Source organism: Eulemur rufifrons, chromosome 7, assembly GCF_041146395.1.
Source record: "Eulemur rufifrons isolate Redbay chromosome 7, OSU_ERuf_1, whole genome shotgun sequence".
In the NCBI taxonomy this organism is placed as follows: Eukaryota; Metazoa; Chordata; class Mammalia; order Primates; family Lemuridae; genus Eulemur; species Eulemur rufifrons.
The window spans coordinates 162,176,253-162,193,473 of NC_090989.1; the positions used below are offsets into that span (position 1 = coordinate 162,176,253).

A 17,221-nucleotide genomic window follows, 5' to 3' on the forward strand; every position below is an offset into this window, starting at 1 on the left:
ATTATGTAGACCAAGCATGGTCACGAAAGGCCAGGGGTGCTGTCTGTTCTTCCTCCTTTCTCTTCCACTCATCTCTGCCAGCAACCCCGTGTGGGCAGGGATTCACGGCCAGGGATGCATTCCGCATGCCGCGTGTGGGAGGTGGAAACTCCACAGAGGTGGTGACAGGGTCTGAGGGAGACAGACTCAGACAAGACTGAAATAGACAGACATAAACAGAACAAAAAAGAAATAGACACTCAGAGACTGGAAGTGACCAATATACTGACAGACACATGGGCATACACATGCACGCGTGTGCACACATGCATACAAGCATAGACGAGTCAGGGCACTGCCAAGAGTCCCCTGGAACTGGGGGATGTACATCCTGCTCCACCCACTTGCCCCTTGCCTTGAGTTCCCATCCTCCCTAGAAGCCGTGTTGAACTCCCATGATCTGGCCCAGGCTTATGGGAAGTATTCAAAGTAACCAGAGCCCACCTTTCATTCTCTAAATGGTCTTTCTGGAAACCCCCAGTATTTAGGGGCAATTATTGATCATGTCACCAATACAGAGGGAGATAAACAGCAAATAAATCCGCAAACAATAAGGCTGGTGGCTCAGACAATTTGTTCCATTGACATTTACTTTGGAAGGAAATAAGCCCCTTATTTCCCATTATGCCCTGTTATAATTTTATTTATTGGTTTCAGTGGTTTCCTCCCGCTCTGGCCAGTAGTAGAATTATTGGGCTGGTCAGACCTGTGCAGCAGGAAATGCGAGAAGATATGAAAAAGTGCACGATTCTGAGGGTTTTCACCCCTCAGGTTCCTGGAGCACCTCCCAGAATAAGACAACAACACCACGTTCCAGACACTGCTCTGAGACTCTTCTTTTAACTAATTTAATCTCACAACAGCTCAAGGAGGAAGTAGGGGAAACTGAGGCACAGAGGGGTGAGGTGACAAGCTGGTAAGAGTCAGAGATAGAAAGGATGCCAGAAATAAACCCAGGCAATGTGTGCCAGGGGCCCACGTTCTTAACCACTTTGCCCTGCTCCTCTCGAGCACTGGTTGGCAGTTTTCTGGAAAGGACCAGATTAGTATTTTGAGCTTTGCAGGCTGTAGGTATGTTCTGTCACAACTACCCAACTCTGCCTTCGTAGTGGGAGAGCAGCCATAGACAATAGATAAATGAATGAATATGGCTGTGTTTAAATAAAACTTTATTTATAAAAACACGTGGTAGGCTGCATTTGGCCTACAGGCTGTGGTTTGCCAGCCTCTGCTCTAGGCATAGCCTCTTTCAGCTCCAGGTGGACCCAAGTCCCAGGTGCTCCCTACACTGGGCTTCAGCTGCCTGGGTTTGGCTCAGCCAAGGTGAGGCAGAAGGGAGGCTTCCGTGGGCCAAGAAAGTTTCTAAGATTCTGTTCCCCATCACCAGCCAGTGCCCTCCTCCGGGGCGGATCTATGAGCCCCCTGCTCACTCTGCAGGTGTACACTGCCTGTCTCCTGTCCTCACAAGGGTGTTAAGGGGGCTTTCCTCCCAGTTCTCCTGACTGAGATCATCCTCTGAAGGTGCCTCGCCCAGTGCCAGGCGCCCAGGAGACCCTCAGTGAACAGCAGCTCTAGTCGAAGTCACACCCTTTGACTTTGCAGAGGCCTCCTAGGGCCTGGAGTTGGGAGTCTATGTGACCTGGTGGATACGAGCGGGGGCTTTGGTGCCCACTCTGGGTTCTGCCGTGGAATTGTGGACCCAGGCCTCTCTTAGCCTTGATTTCCTCATACATGGCCATCACGATCTCTAATTTAGTGAAGATTAAATGCAAGAATGCACTCAAAACACAGCACCTGGGTGGAGGAAGTGTTCTGCAAGGGACAGCTATTGTTCCTCACCCTCCGACCGTCCCAAGGAGGCAGAAATCCCTCTAGGCTGAGAGAACAGGGTGTGCCCCAAGAGGTAATAGATTCCTCCAGGTCCAGACAGAGCAGCTGGAGATGGGAGGGGCTATCTGGCCCTTTCCCTTCCCCCCAGTGTCTGGGGCGATGGAGCCATCTCAGGACACTGGACATCTTCAGGCCCATTAGCCCCAGAGGCCAGTTGTTGCCACCAGAACTTCTCTTTGCTGTGTGCAAGCTTGGCTCTGGGTCAACAGAGGACTAATTGGATCAGGGTGGGGCTGCCCAGAGCATCTGGGTTCATGCCCTGGCCAGGGCAGGCCTATTGCTGGCCTGTCTGAATCATTTCAGCAGGTCAAGCACGAAGACATTTGCCTCAGAGCCAGTGGCTAATTCCGTTCCTGCCCATCAGAGGTCTTGGCCTCTTTGATCAACCAAGATGGCAGCCGCAGCCTCTATAGTGAGGTCAGTGGAGCCTTGGGAAGATATTAGGGGATAAGTCTTACCTAGGAAGCCATGGGATCCAGAGATCTCACTGAATAAGAGATAATCTTTATGATAATCAGTAATGATTCTAGTAAGTATTATTAGTATTCTGCCAATACTGAGCCCTGTGTCTTTTCATTGAGTGTTTCCACTGAATCTTGTCTGCAGATTCTTTTTATGAACTATATCTTACCAGAGAGGAAACTGAGGTTTAGAGAAAGTAATCGACTTGCCTAGGGTCACATAGACAGAATGACTTGTGTGATATTGTTATCTGTTACTTTAGTAACTACAGTTAAATGAAGCAGGGGCGGTTGGAGTCAGGGTGTGTTGGGCCTCTTTCCCCCCTTCTTCTGGCGACCACCTTGATTTTCCTTTGGGAACCAACCCCACCGCCCCATGAGGTAAGGTCGACCTCCTCCTCTGGCTCCAGGGGTGGCCATGTGGTCCAGGTCTAGCTCATAAGTGTGCTCCATCCTTTGATCACAGAGATGGGATCAGACTTCCGCTAGACTTGCCAGGAGAGAGGAGCTGCCTTCCTGCCAGGGTCGCTGAGTCGAGAAGACTCAGAACTGGGGACATTGATGGGTATCTTTGCCACCATATGAGGACAGCCTGCTTGAGAATAAAGCTACATGGAGGAGAGGCTCCCTGAGACAGAGACAGAGTTCTGCAGGTGTCATTTGAGTCCCTAGATCCACCTGGCTTGAAGTCAGAATTATCTCTGGACTTTTCTGTTATGTATGCCAAGACATGTCCTGTATGTGTTGGGCTGGTTTGAGTGTGTTTCTGTCACTTGCACCTAGAAGAGTCCTACCTGATAAATGAGGATTTTTCCCATTTCAAACCACAGTAACAGAAAGACTCAGATTAAATTCCCATGCTACCGTTTCCCTGCTCAGGGCTGAATACCGTAATCCTTGTGGGCCCTAAAAATTTGGCCAACTCTTGGCTTTTTCTCTGCCTTTAGCAATAGCCTCCTTCCTGATGGCTTCCCCGCCAGAAGCCACATTGCTCTTGACATTTTCACCAGAAGAATATGCCTCTAAGACAGAACCCGTCATGCCTGCAGAAAGATCCAAGTCCTTGGCGTCGTGCCGGGGCTCAGCCTCTGCCTCGCCCTGCAGATTGACTCTCAGCTGCCACATCCATGCCTCTGCTCACGCAGTTTCCTCCACCGGGGCTGCCCTCACCTCCTCCCGCCAGGGGAACCCTGTGCTTTGCGGAATGTGGCCTCCTGTCTGGTGTCCCTGCTGCGATCTGTACAGCCTGCATGGCTCTCTGGTCAATGCATTTGTGTGGGGGCGTGGACAGTGGAGTGCAGCGCTCCACAGCAGGGATCCTGGAGCCAGACTGCCTGGGCGCAAAGCTTCTCTCTACCGTCTGCAGCCTTGCCACCTTGGGGGGGTTACCTCACCTCCTTAGGCCTCAGTAGTTCATCTGTAAAATGGGAGTAATAAGACCTACCATGCAAAGCTGCTGTTATATTTAGTCAAGTGAATCCATGCACAGTGCTCCACACCATTCAAAGACACTAGACACTGTCGACCCTCCATAGGTGTCGCCTGTTATTGAGATCGCTGTTTGCAGGGACCACATGGAACTTGATCATGTCTCTCTTACAACCCACCCTGATTCCCTTTACTCTCAGTCGTCAAGGTGACTATTTTATCTGATGGACTGCAAGCTTCCTGAAATAGTGTCTCATCGTTTCTAAATGCCTAACCCTGTGCACAGTGCCCAGTGCATAGTAGGTGCTCAGCTTTGACAACAGCACCAGCCCGTATTCATGACAGGTACTTTACACACATTGTTTTTTCAAAATTCACACCAGTCAATCCCCCAAGGAATTTATTAATGCCGCCATTCTTTTGACTTCAGGGAGGGTCAGACAAGCCCACAAGAGAGGCAGCTTGCCCAGGGTAACACACCTGGAGAAAAGGCAGAGCTGGGATGCAAATCCAAAGGTAGGGGGTGCTTTCCTCACGCCTTTCACATCTTTGTCTCCCCAGGCCTTGCCCTTGGGGGAGCAAACCTAGGAGTTCCCATCCCCGCTTACCAGGGCCTCCAAAGGCATGAGATTGATACCAACCATAGGCAGTGTCTGCCCCTCTGCAAGGGGCCTGCCCTATGGGACTCCAGGTTGGGCAGGGGCTGCCAGCCCCCCATACAGGCTGTCCCCTGCCCACCTGAAGTCAGGCCGGGTCTGCCAATATTGGATGGGCTGGTCTTATCCAAGGACAGCGGCCGCAGCCCAAGGAAATGTTGGCAAACAAGGACTTCAAGCATCCCTCACCCAGGGAAGTGCCAGTGAGGAGGTTAGGTCCCTCAGCCCTGTGGGCTCCAGAGTTCCTGTTGGAATGGAGTTGCCGGGTAAGCAACTGCGCCTGTGTGTCAGCACAGAGTTGAGCTCAGAAGAGCTGCGTAAATGACGACCATAGACAGAAACCCCAAACCTCCAGCTGCACAGGAGCAGACAGACAGACGGACTATCTGGGGCAACTGCTGGGCAGAGCTGAGCTCCTCCCCAGGTGGCACTCAGGCCTGGGCATGACCACCTGGCTGACCCGCCCGTCTCCTACTCTCCCTTCTCTGAGATTTCCACCAGCCTAACACTTCCCTCCCCAGTCCTTCCTTAGCAAATTTAATCTCCTTGGAGCAGCCTGTCTTGACTTCCAGGCTAGCTCCGTGACATAAATCAAAACTGTTTTGAAGAGGACTATTTATGCAAGTTTTTTTCTTTCTGGCTGGAACCATGTATGATAGTCACCTTGTCATGTTAATCATTGTATCTTGTTTACCTGACAAGCAGGAACCGCTCAGTTAATAGTCATTGGATGAATCATCTGGAAGGACATTCCTGTACCTAGATTGCCTGCTTCTATCTGGGGACTTAGAATCAACTGCATCATTGAATCAGTGTGACACAGTGGTCAGACACACAAACTTTGCAGCCAGACGGCCTGGGCCTCTTATTAAATCTCAGTGCCTTGGTTCCCCATCTGCAAAGTGGGAATAATAATGGTACCTTCCTCATAGAGGTGATATGAAGAGTAAATGTTATTATATAGAGAGCACTTGGCACATGTTAGGTGCTAATTTATGTGTTTTAGAGATGGATATCATAGATGCATAGACAGTGAGGATGACGGATTGACAGGAGATATTCAGACTATCATTTCCATTTTACAGGTGAGAAAACTGAGTGTTATCTAGAGTAAAAGGAAGGGACTAACCTGACATTACACAGCTAGAAAAATCTCTCAAGTCTGTGCATCTTTGTCACAAATGTACAGATCATTATTTTCAGAGAAAAATGAGATTGGGAGCCAAAGAACAACATTCCTTTCTTTACTCGTTCTTCAGATATTTGTGTGGCTCATAGTTGATGCTCAGAATGTGTTTTTTTGAATGAAATGAATAAATGCCAGGGAGCCCCTGTGGTTAAATGAAAAAGCCTGCAGTGTGGGTTATCACATTCCTGGCTTGAGTGCCTGACATCTCATTGTGCCCATGGCAGGCATAACTAGTCAATCATTGCATGCTTTTGCTCTGAGCCTGAACTCAGCCTCAGAATCCTTTTCATCACAGTCCACTCTCAATTGATCCGGTTTGGCCCCTCAGATGAAAGCTACGTGCCTTCCTCAGTCTGATCTCAGAAATCTCTTTGATTGTGTGGTTTCCTTCTTCCTTTCCTTTCATCCTTCTCTCTCGGGCTCTTTCACTCTTTTCCCACCTTTCCCACCTCCATTTCCCCTTCTCTCAATAACGTGGACCCAGAGGAATAGCCCTCTCTGTTCTGGTGGAGACGTACCTGAGGGCTCAACGCTCTCGCTTCCCTGCTTCGGTGGAGAAGGTGAGATGGTCCAGCAGGTGTCGTGGGTCCCTGACCCAGCTGCTAAAAGACCCACCTCCTGGTTCTTGGAGGGGTTGGGGCCTCCCAGGTGGCCCTGTAGTTGCAGAGTATCTCGAGGGAGAGACCGGATGGCTCATGGGCCTGCGAGTGGGCTCAGCTCAGCCCAGGCTCTGCCCTCCTTCAAGGAAGTTTACCATAGACTCTCCCTGCCCTGTTAAACAATCTCTCCAGGAAGCAGGAAGTTGGTCTAAAGTCTTGCCTGGCGGAGGAGTGGCCTGGAGCCTGGCTGACACGCAGGGAGAAGGGCTGTGCCTGCTCTCTTCCCCCAGAGCTATCCTGGCCTCTGCAGGGGAGGTTTGGGTAGGGATCTAAGCAACTTAATCAGGAATGAGATACCACAATCTGCCTTAAAATCAACCACAAAACTCCCTGAAAAAAAAATCTGACCCCATGCTGATAACCTCTGCAGACCCTGGGGAAGGGTGGGGCTGGTAGAGGCCTTGGTGAAGGTGCAGGTCACCTGCTCTAGGGCTCCGGACTGGGGTGGGGGCCTGGAGGGGCGGGTGGGGTGGGGGTGGGACCTGGGCAAGAACCAAAGGCAGACTTTGGGGGGCAAAGGAGGAGGGGCAAAGGCGACTGCAAGAGGGTGAGCCTGGATGATGGTAAAGGGGGACCCCTTGATCAACAGGGAGGAAGAAGGAAAGGAAGTGGTTTGGGGAAGATTCTGGATTTGGGTTGGGGCACATTGGATCAGAGGCTAAAGCTGGAGAGAGAGAGGGAGGGAGAAAGGGAAAGAGGGAGAAAAGAGACTGGTGGGTGGCAGACTTTTAGTGTTTGTTGTCCCTCTCTCTTCCTAGGACACAAGGTGCATTGGGAGGGGCTCTGTGCCCCCCCCGCCATGCAGCACCCCAAGGCTTTGTCACAAATTATGATCCTCATCCCCAAGTTCCTTCCCCTTAGAATGAGTTCTTGGTCCTCGGCACAGGCTCCTGGGGGCTTCCCCCTCATTTGCTGACCCTGACTGCTTCCAAAAAGATGTGTGGCCCCCTAGGAGTGAATATCCAGGGATATGGGTCCAGTAGCTGGTCACGAAATAAAGAACAGGGAGTGGTCCCTGCAGGAGAAGTGCCTGGGGTGGCCCCAGTGCTGCTGTTCCGGCTGACTGTCCCCAGGTAGGCACATGGGCCCCTGGGGGTGCAACCTGGGGCAGGCAGTGCTTTCCTGTGTCCTGGCTGGTTTAGGACAGGCCTTGTCCTCTGCCCCTTGCCTCTCACCCTCTCCCCTCTGCCTGGATGGTGCCTTGATCTCATTTCAGACAGCTGTCCCCCATAGCCCCTGCTTCCCGACACAAACAAGCAAATAAGTATGTAAGGCAGTGAAGTGGCTCCCCCCCGCCCCCCCGCCGCCGCCCCGGTCTAGGTTCCTTGGCTGAGCCAGGGATTAAACTGACAGCAGGCAGAGGAACAGGAGAAAAAGTATACAAGTTTATTACGTTCATAGGGGTGTCACAGGAAAGCAAAATGAATACCCCAAACCCAGTGAGATCTAGAAGCTTCTATGCCTTCTTCACAGGGGAGAGGAGGAGGGATGTAGGCAACTTAGGGGAGAGTAAATGATTTCTGGGAAAGATGAGTGGGCCCTCAGAAGAGCAGCACAGCCCGAGACAGGTCTGTCCAGGTGTGGTGCGGCCCTCCAGCCTCCTGCGATGCCAGCCAATCCCCCGACTGAGCAGACTCCTGGAGGGGATAGTGTTCCCTCTGGAGGATCTGTCATTAGGCAGATACGAGGGTCTCAGAAAGCCTCTCCCTGAGCTTGCTGTTCCCCAATTGACCTCAGTTCAAAGTCCGAAGTGGCATATTTTGGGGTTTCATCTCCTGAACTATTTTACCAGCAAATAATTTAAAATCGATAGCTTCTGGAAAGCTGTGGTCCCTACCCCCTGGGTTCCTGTTAGGAACCTGGCCACACATCACCACCTGAGCTCCGTCCACAGCCCCCCACCCCAAATTGTCTTCCATGAAACTTGGGAACCAGGCCTCCCAGCAGGAGGTGAGTGGCGGGTGAATGAAGCTTCATCAGTATTTACAGCCGCTCCACATCCCTCTCGTCACTGCCCGAGCTCTCCCCCCTGCCCCCCTGCCCCTGTCTGTGGAAAAACTGTCTTCCATGAAACTGGTCCCTGGTGCCCAAAAGGTTGGGGACTGCTGCTATAAAGGAACCTGTGAGAGTAACAGGAGCACTTTCTTCAGCAGGTGGTCAGGCAGGGCCTCCCTGTGGGGAAGTGCTTTGAGGTGCTATACTTGGTTTCTAGGGCAGCTGAAACAAATTAACCCAAACCAGGTGGCTTAGAACACCATTGTTGTTTATCTCACAGTTCTGGAGGTCAGAAGTCTGACCCATGTCTCATGGGGCTAAAATCCAGGCTCTGTCCCTTTCTGGAGACTCCAGGGCAGAATCCGTTCCTTGCCTTTTCCAGCTTCTAAAAGCCACCTGCACTCCTTGGCTTGTGGCCCCTTCTTTCTCTTCAAAGCCAGCCACATTGCATCTCTGTGACCATTCTTCTCTCCTCACGTCTCCTCCAACTCTCTCTTCTGCTTCCCTCTTCCACTTTTAAGGACCCTGTGACAACACTGGGCCCCCTGCCCAGATGATCCAGAATACCCTCCCTACCTCAAGGTCAGCTGACTAGCAACTAATTCCACCTGCAACCTTAATTCCCCTTCGCCATGTAATGTTCCATATTCACAGGCTCCAAGCATTAGGATGTGGACCTAATCCCATCAGGGGGCCATTATTCTGCCAATCGCAAGTGCAATCCTGTTTTATTTTCTTCACAGCATTTACAACAGCCTGAAATGATATTTTCTGACTATTGTTTACTTGTCACCTGTCTTGTTCTGCTGGAAAGTGAATCCCCCAAGGGCAAGGGCCTCGCTGGTGCCGCTCACTAGAGCAGTGCCGAGGATTCAGCAGGTGCTCAATAAAGACGTGCCGGGTGAATGAATGGATGACTGAGGGCTGGCTCGTTTCTGCATCAGGGTCAATGCAGACAGCACTGATCCGAGAGCCAGAAGCTCTGACCCCCATTCTACCCCCAAGTTGTGAGACCTGGTGCCTTCCTGCCTTCTCTGGGTCTCAGTCTCGGGCATTTTCACCACAGCCCTGGGAGGAGGGGATGACTCAGGGCAGTCTTCCTGAGTGCTTCATGTCTTAGAGAAGTTAATTACTGTCATGAAGTCATCCCTTGTTTTCCTTTCAATGGCTGAGGCCCCACTGAAGTCTCAGCCTGAACAGGCATCAGAGAGGAATCAGCTGGGTCTGGCATTGGCGCTGGTTCCTGTGCATGCCAGCCTCCCGCAGCCCAGCACACGGGTGGAGAATGTGAGCCCTGGCTCATGCAGCTCTGGTTGTATGTCCTCACTCTGCTGCTGGCCAGCTGGGTCCCCTTGGTGGGTGACCTCCCCTTCCCAAGCCTTGGTTTCCTCTTCTATGAAGTCGGATAATCACCGTATTACAGGGGTCATGAGAATAAAGTAAGAGAGTGCATTGGAAGGGCCTGGCCCATAGTAGATGCTCAGTAAACTGAGTTGTGATCATCATCACTTCTTAATTGGTGCAATGTCACCTGTGAACTTGACTTTCCTGGTGAAAGAGGCCAGAATGCTTTCTCTCCTCTCTCAGATGGCAACACCGAGAGAGAGTGGGGATCAGTGTCAAGTCTGGATGCAGAGCTCAGCAGGAGGTCTTGAAAGGGCAATGACTGGTGTTTGACAGTTGCTTCATCATATCCCAGGGCGCTGGTGCCAAAGGCTGATATGGCAGAGAGGAGGAGGGAGGAACTGTCACCATCTCTTTCATTGCCAATGAGCTTGGACACTGATTCTGCCACCAGCCAGCTGTATACGCTTAGGGAAGTTACTGTAACACAAAGCCTATTTATTTTATTTAATTATAAAAATAATACAGTCCCATCATGAAATTTTGGAAAACATCAAATAGCATAAAGGAAAAAACTCAGGCAAGTACAATCTCCCCTGGGGATGATTTTAGTATTAATATCTTGGCCTATTTCCTCCCCACTGGCTGTGGTGTGGAGCTCTTCTTCCGCTTTCATAGCCTTCATTTTTCACTTGTCATAGCGGACGTATTTCCCTGTGTCATTAGAAACTTGTTGTTGTGATTTCATAATGACTGCACATGATCGCATGTTATAAAGCACCACCTTCATCTCCCTACCTCAACTGCTGAGCATTTAGATGGCTTCTGGGTGTGAGAGAGAGTTTGTGTGTGTGTGTGTGTGTGTGTGTGTATGCACGAATGTGTGTGTGCTTACAAATATGCTACAATGAACCTTTACTGGCATATCTTATGAACTTTGTGCACCTTTATTTCCTCCTCTTTAAAAATGGGACGAATAATTCCAGCCTTCCCACCCTACAAGTTTTTATGAGGCTCAAAGGAGGAAAGAGATATCAAAGTGCTTTAAAAACCGTGGGGGAAAATGTCTTCCAAATGGAAGGCCACACTTTGAGTACTGCCTCTTTAAGAGGTGTGTGTGTGTGTGTGTGTGTGTGTGTGTTGTGTGTGTGTGTGTGTGTTCCTCAGCAGTTGGGAGACAGGTGAGTGTGGAACTAGGAATAACAGCAATAACAGCATTCAACAGTTATAGAGCACTTACCACCTTCTGGGTGCTCCAATAAATACGATACATGCATAATCTTAACACATCCTAACAACAGTGTCCAAGGGAGTACTATTATTACATACAACTTACAAATGGGGAAACTGAGGCACAGAGCGGTTAAGTAAAATGTTCATGACGGCACAGCTAGCAAGCGGGAAGTAGAAGAGAGGGATACACACAGGCCCCTCCCCAGGGAGCCGCAGGCATCCGCAGTGAGGGCGCCAGGATGCTGCAGTAGTAGTTTCCCCGGGGCTTCCCAACACCCCAGGCCCCTGGCACTTCCTGAAATGAGTTACTTTTTTATCGAGCACAGTCCGGTGTTTCTGGCAGGCAGACAAATTAATCTGAAGATGATTTCCCCAGGGCTGGGGTAGTTTCGAATGAGAACGCCTCACTCAAAGGGAAAAGCCCACAGGAGCAAAAAGCCCCTGGCAAGTGCGGGACACAATGGCAGAGCAGAGTCACCGTGTGCGTATCTGAGTGTGGGACTCCGCGTGGCGTGCGTGAGTGTGTGTGCGTGTGGGGGCGCATCTACATGCGGGCACGCACAGGCGTGCACAGGGTTACGCAGACGCAGGTGCTCGTATAGGCTGTATGTGACGTTCTGGGTGCCCGAAGACTGAAGAGGTGGCTCACCAATGGGATAAATGTTCACCACACTGATTTTTCTCATTTTAATCTTTGAGAAGAGACTGGACCGGGACCCAGGCAGGGGTTTCTTTGCACTGCCTTCAACATCAAATCGGCAGCATTTTTCACAGCAACCACGGGCCTCAGTAACAAAAGGCAGCCAGGTGTGCTCCGGAGCCAAGGGAGGAAGGCGCGGAGCGTTACTACTACGCCAAGTGCACCATCGATAAACTACCGGCAATTTACAGTTGTCCCCACCCTCGTTAATCGACCAAATCCAACCTGGCCACGTGTGCCTAGTGCCCTGATCTGCTTTGTAACAAAATCAGTGCCTTGGCATGAGAGCCGCAGTTAACGATAGAACACTAATCGAGTTAGAAATTTCTCTTGCAAGCATTAATAATTCATGCCTCTGTTCGTTGCTTTTAGTGCTACTGCTTGAACGACAGCAACAAGCCGTGGGCTCAGCGGCCTTTCCATCCGTGCCAGGACTGGAGTGGGCGGCTGGGGCAGGAGCTCCGAGGCCTGGCTCACTGGTCTGTGGCCAAACTGTCCACAGTGTGGTTCTCCAGCGGTGGGTGGGGGGAGGGGGAGGGTGGCTGAGTCAGGTCCGGAGTCTGGCATTGGTCTCATTGAGCTAAAATCAAGGTGTCATGGGGCTGCAGTCCTTCCTGGAAGCTCCAGGAAAACCCAATTCCTTGTTTTTTTCTGGTTTCTAGAGACCACCCACTCTCTTTGTTTGGCTCACCGCCCCTGCCTCCATCTTCAGAGTTGCATCCGTAGGGCTCTTGGTCCATTGTCACATCTTCTTCTGCCTCCTTCTTTCATTTTTAAGGACCTTTGTGATGACATCGAGCCCACCCAGATAACCCAGGACATTCTCCCTACTTTAACGTGAGTTGATTAGTAGCCTTGACTCCATCTGTGACCATAGTTCTCCTTTGCCATGTCACCTAATGTGTTCATAATATTTGAAATGGCAAAATCACTTCAAATGTTTTAAGAATTATGAAAATAATGCTTGTTCATGATAAAATATTCAGAATAGTGCAGAGCTACATAAAATATCTATTAAATGCCCATCTTTATCCACTCTCCAAGATGGAACCACTGTTGACAATTGCTAAGTCTACTTTTAGAATCTTCTCTGCACACACAAGGGTATATGTGTGTCTCTTGTTCTCTTGCTTTCTTTCCCTTTTATATTCCTCTCTCTGATTCTCTCTCTCTTTTGCCCACTAGCCAAGCAGCCATCCATCAGCTGGCATGAATTTTACTCCATACCGTGAAGTATAAGAAATGTCATATTTCTTTATTTTTCTAAATCAAGTTAAATTTCACTCCAAACCTCCACTTGTCAGGGTGGCGAGAACTTCAGTATCCATCATGATTTAATGTCGGTATGCCAACCATAATTCTGGAGCTCGCCTCATCCTTCTTAGGGTTGCCAAAAAATGGGGGCGGGGAGGGGCTTAGCGATGCTGCAAAAACAGGGTCTGGCATCTCCTTTTCTTTCCACATAGTCACAGATTTCTAAACAGTATCACGTGAATGGTTCCCACTAAAATAATGTAAAGGAACAAACGCACATACAGATGAAGGACTGCAAGGGATGGAGCAAACTGCCAACGATGCTGTCTCTTGGAGGTGGGATTATGGTGATTTTAATTTTTTTTGTGACACTACTCTCCTTTTTGCTATAGCTAACAGATACCAGTTTATAATCATCACAATATACTTCATTATAAATGCTCTATGTTTCTTCTCCACCTGCCTTTCCCGTCAGCTGAGTGTTTGCCCAGCTCCCCAGGGGCCAAGCCCTCTTTGGTGTGGGCGCAGGTGTAACAACGCTGAGAAATCCTCAGGATGTGAACTGGAGGTAGCTCCTCCTCCCGTGTCATCACTGCTCTCCTGGGCTTTGGGAGCGGGCTGGGTTGGGCAGGGATTTTCATGTCCTGGAATGAAGCCTTTATAGGCACCTCATAGTTTTTTATTGGGGTTCACAGCTATCGTCCTATTATTTCCACAGGGAGTACTCACCCTTCCTGGCTTCCAACAAATCCTGCAATGGGGTATGGCTTCTCCAGTGACTTAGGGGAGGCAGAGGTCCAGGGTGGATGACATAGAATTTCCCTTCCAGGAGCCAGGCTCTGAGCGGGTGGGCCAGTCAGGGATGTGGGCTGGTGGGTCTCCTCCGAGGGGCAGCCTGAGGGTGGGGGTAGTCCAGAGAAGGCTGACACTGAACACATTTGGGGCCTGAGGGTCCCTGGGAGTCTCCCCATCCTGGTTGTCTCCAGGCACCTTTCGAGGGGGACAGGGAAGGCCAGTATTCCGATATAACCAACGCTTATGGCACTCTTCTGTCCAGCCATTCATCAACAAATATTTAATGAACACGTCCTCTGGGCCAGAAACAAGCGTGGTGCCTGTGGATACAATGACAAACAGGAATAGCCCTGCTTCCTGATACAGTCTGGGGCAGATGCCGTGAGAGGGGCTCTGCCGTTTGTTTCCTCTTGCCTGTCTTGTTTTTTGCTGTGTTTCCTATTCCTAGATTATTTCAGGAACTCAATAAAAATTTATGAAAAGAATGAAAAATTTGTTTCCTGCTAGTTGGAGGAAATAATACATCCCCAAAGAAATCTCAAAGTCAAGTGAAATGGAAGAATTTTGTTTCTGAGTCTCACAGATCATCATCATCATCATTGTAATGGATATGGATCAGGCCTTATGTTGTCCATGTGTCCCCATCATACTCACATTTCATCTTCACCAAGATGCCTGGGAGGAATCCGGGCTCACCCATTGCTTTTCATGTGCACGTGGTCCGGTTGCCTGTGTTCAAATTCTGGCTGCAGCCCTGGGCAGCAGAGGGAGCTTGCTTGGGCATGCCACTTCCTTTCTCTGAGCCCAGTCTCCTCCGTGAAATGGGCATGATGAGAGAGAGGCCCCCACTGGAGACCAGGCAGGTAAAGCTCCCAGCATGGAGCCTGATCCTGCTGGGCTGCCTTCTCCCTGTTGGTTGGTGTCTTTCTCTGTGAGCTCTTTGACTCCAGCGCCCTGCTTTGCAGGAGGTCCTGGTGCATGCTGAGGACTCGCTGCCTCAGGGGATGGGGCCCCCAGCTCTACTGCTGTGGAGGCTGCTGGAACCAGGACTGCGACAGGGAGCAGCAAAGGGAACGCCAGGACTGATGCTGTTCTCCGGATGCCTTGTTACCTGGCTGGGGTCACGGTGATATGGCGGAGTTAGTGTCTCACCACACCCTCCCAACTTCATTGAGGACAGTATCCTGGCATTTTACTTCTCTTGCTGTCAAAACCCAGGCCAGGAATCACCCCCTCAGACCCTTTCAGTGAGAGAGAGAAACCACTCCCTGTCATGCGCTCCGGACTTAGGCACCCTGAGGCTTGCTCCGAACTCACTCATGGTCTCCGTGTCTGTCTCCACCAGTGGTGGGCTGATAAATGCTCGACACCCAACCCTCCAGAAAAAACAAGTATGCACATCTACACATACCTAAGTGTGTTATATTATGCTGGTATAAAGGCTGCTTAGCAAACACACATTTTTTAATTTAAATAATAATAAAATATGCAATGCTCTTTATTGTAAATTCTGTAGAGCCAATTGGCTCTCACAGTGTACTTTCACTCATTTTTGCCAACTTGTTGTATTAGCCGCAATTCAGCCAAGATATGACAAAAGTTGAAGTCTCTCAGGTCATCAAATGAACAAATGTAGTTCTGTCATATTTTCGTTTATGCTAATGAGTAAGATGAAAGTGAAACAATGAAGACATAGTCAAAACACTCCATCGTCAATAACATAAATGACTTCCTTGCTGAATCAGTTAATAGTTTTTGAATATTGGAAGAATTTCCTTAATATTTTGTTCCATTCACAATGTAATGACTACAGACATGACATGCCTTAATATTTAATCTGCATTATTAACATTTTCTCTATTACTTTCTTAAATCTAAGATTTAGACAATCAACAAAGCAATCAATCAAGCTCAGATCTGTAGCGATTGCCAATTTCCATGGTGTAAATGCATGATATGGCGGATTTCAAATATCTATTGTGAAATTGCACATGTGCAGTTGGGAAGACACGCTCAGTAGCACACCACTATATAAAATTTCTACCATACATAGACAATCTATGTAAATAAGTTCAAGAGCACAGATAATTGTAAAAGGTAGAACAATAATTAGGAACTGATGGGATTTGAGTATTTATTGCCTTAGTTTTTAATATAATTTGTTAACTTGTAAGTTTAAATGATTGATCTTTTAATAATGGTGTGTTTAACATTAGATCACAAGATTCTGGAAAATCCAACAATTTACTCTTGTGAGCCAGCATGGGCCGGCTCCAGCATACCACTGAGACTCTCCCCAATCTGATTGGCACCTCAAGCTGAGTAGATCTTTATCCATTTCTGGTCACTGTGCTTAGCGTAGTGCCCACAACACTGGCAGCCTTCTGTAAATATGTGCTAACGAAGGAGTGACTTGCATTACCTATGTGCTGTCTGTCTCCCTAGTCTGTAGGCTCCTTGATAGAAGAACCATGTTACAGTCATCTTTGAATCACAGTCATCTTTGAATCCTCAGTCCCCAACACAGGGCCCAGTACATAGTAGGTGCTCAGTAAGTTGATGAATGACCAAATTTACACCCTAGGGACAACCTGAAATGCTTTGTCTGGGAGCAGAAATGACCCACAACTGCCACAAATAGGGTGTTACAAAGAGTGGGTGAGTAATGAATCTTTGGTTATTATTTCTGTCCCACTGCTCCCTAGGTTCCACTCATCACTGCTATTGCTGCATAATCACCCGCTCTCAATGGTTTAAAACAACACACACTTGTTACCTTGCAGTTTCTGCAGGCAGGAGTCCAGGCGCATCTTGACCGGCTCCTCTGATCAGTGTCTCACAAGGGTGCAGTCAAGGCATTGGTTGGGTTGCATTCTCATCTGGATGCTCAACTGGGGAAGAATTCATGCCCAAGTTCATTCATGTTGTGTGACTGAGGTCGCCACGCATCTCTTGTGGTTGTGTGACTGCTGGCTGTTGGCTGGAGACCCACCCCCGGTCCTAGAGACCACAGTTCCTTGCCATGCAGGCTTCTTCTGCAGGGCTGCTTACTTCATCAAGCCAGCAAGGACAATTTCTCTCACCTTAAGCAGGGCTCAGTGTCTCTTTCAAGATCATTCACTCTATGAACTCAGGCCCACTGAGGATAACCTCTCTTTTGACTGACTCCCAATAAACTGATTTGGGACATGAAGTCAGCAAAATCCCTTCACCTTTGCTACATCCTATTGGCTACAAGCAAGTCACAGTTTCTGTGGACACTCAGGGGAAGGACTCTATCAGATGTGAACACCAGGTGGCAGAGATACTTGGGGATCCTTGGGGTCTGCGGGCCACACTGCTCCATATCCATGCCCCCAACCCCACCACACGGCATATATAGCTTTGGCTCTCAAGCAGAGTCAGCCAGTGACCAGGAGTTTGACACCAGTGTGGGCAACATAACAAGACCTTGTCTCCATAAAAAATAAAAAAATTAGCTGGGTGTGGTGGTACATGCCTGTAGTCCTAGCTACTCAGGGGGCTGAGGGGAGAGGATCCCTTGATCCCAGGACTTGGAGGTTACAGTGAGCTATGAC

At 49.4% G+C, this 17,221-nt stretch overlaps 1 protein-coding gene across 1 annotated transcript in view; it reads right to left on the bottom strand.

Moving 5' to 3' along the window:
* Positions 1–6,235, bottom strand: part of LOC138386963 (protein FAM3D-like) — a 31,729-nt gene extending 25,494 nt beyond the window's left edge. The window contains exon 1 of the mRNA XM_069473754.1: positions 6,182–6,235. The gene's annotated coding sequence lies outside the window, so the exon portion shown is untranslated. The remainder of the gene's footprint in view (positions 1–6,181) is intronic.
* Positions 6,236–17,221: the final 10,986 nt, after the last annotated feature.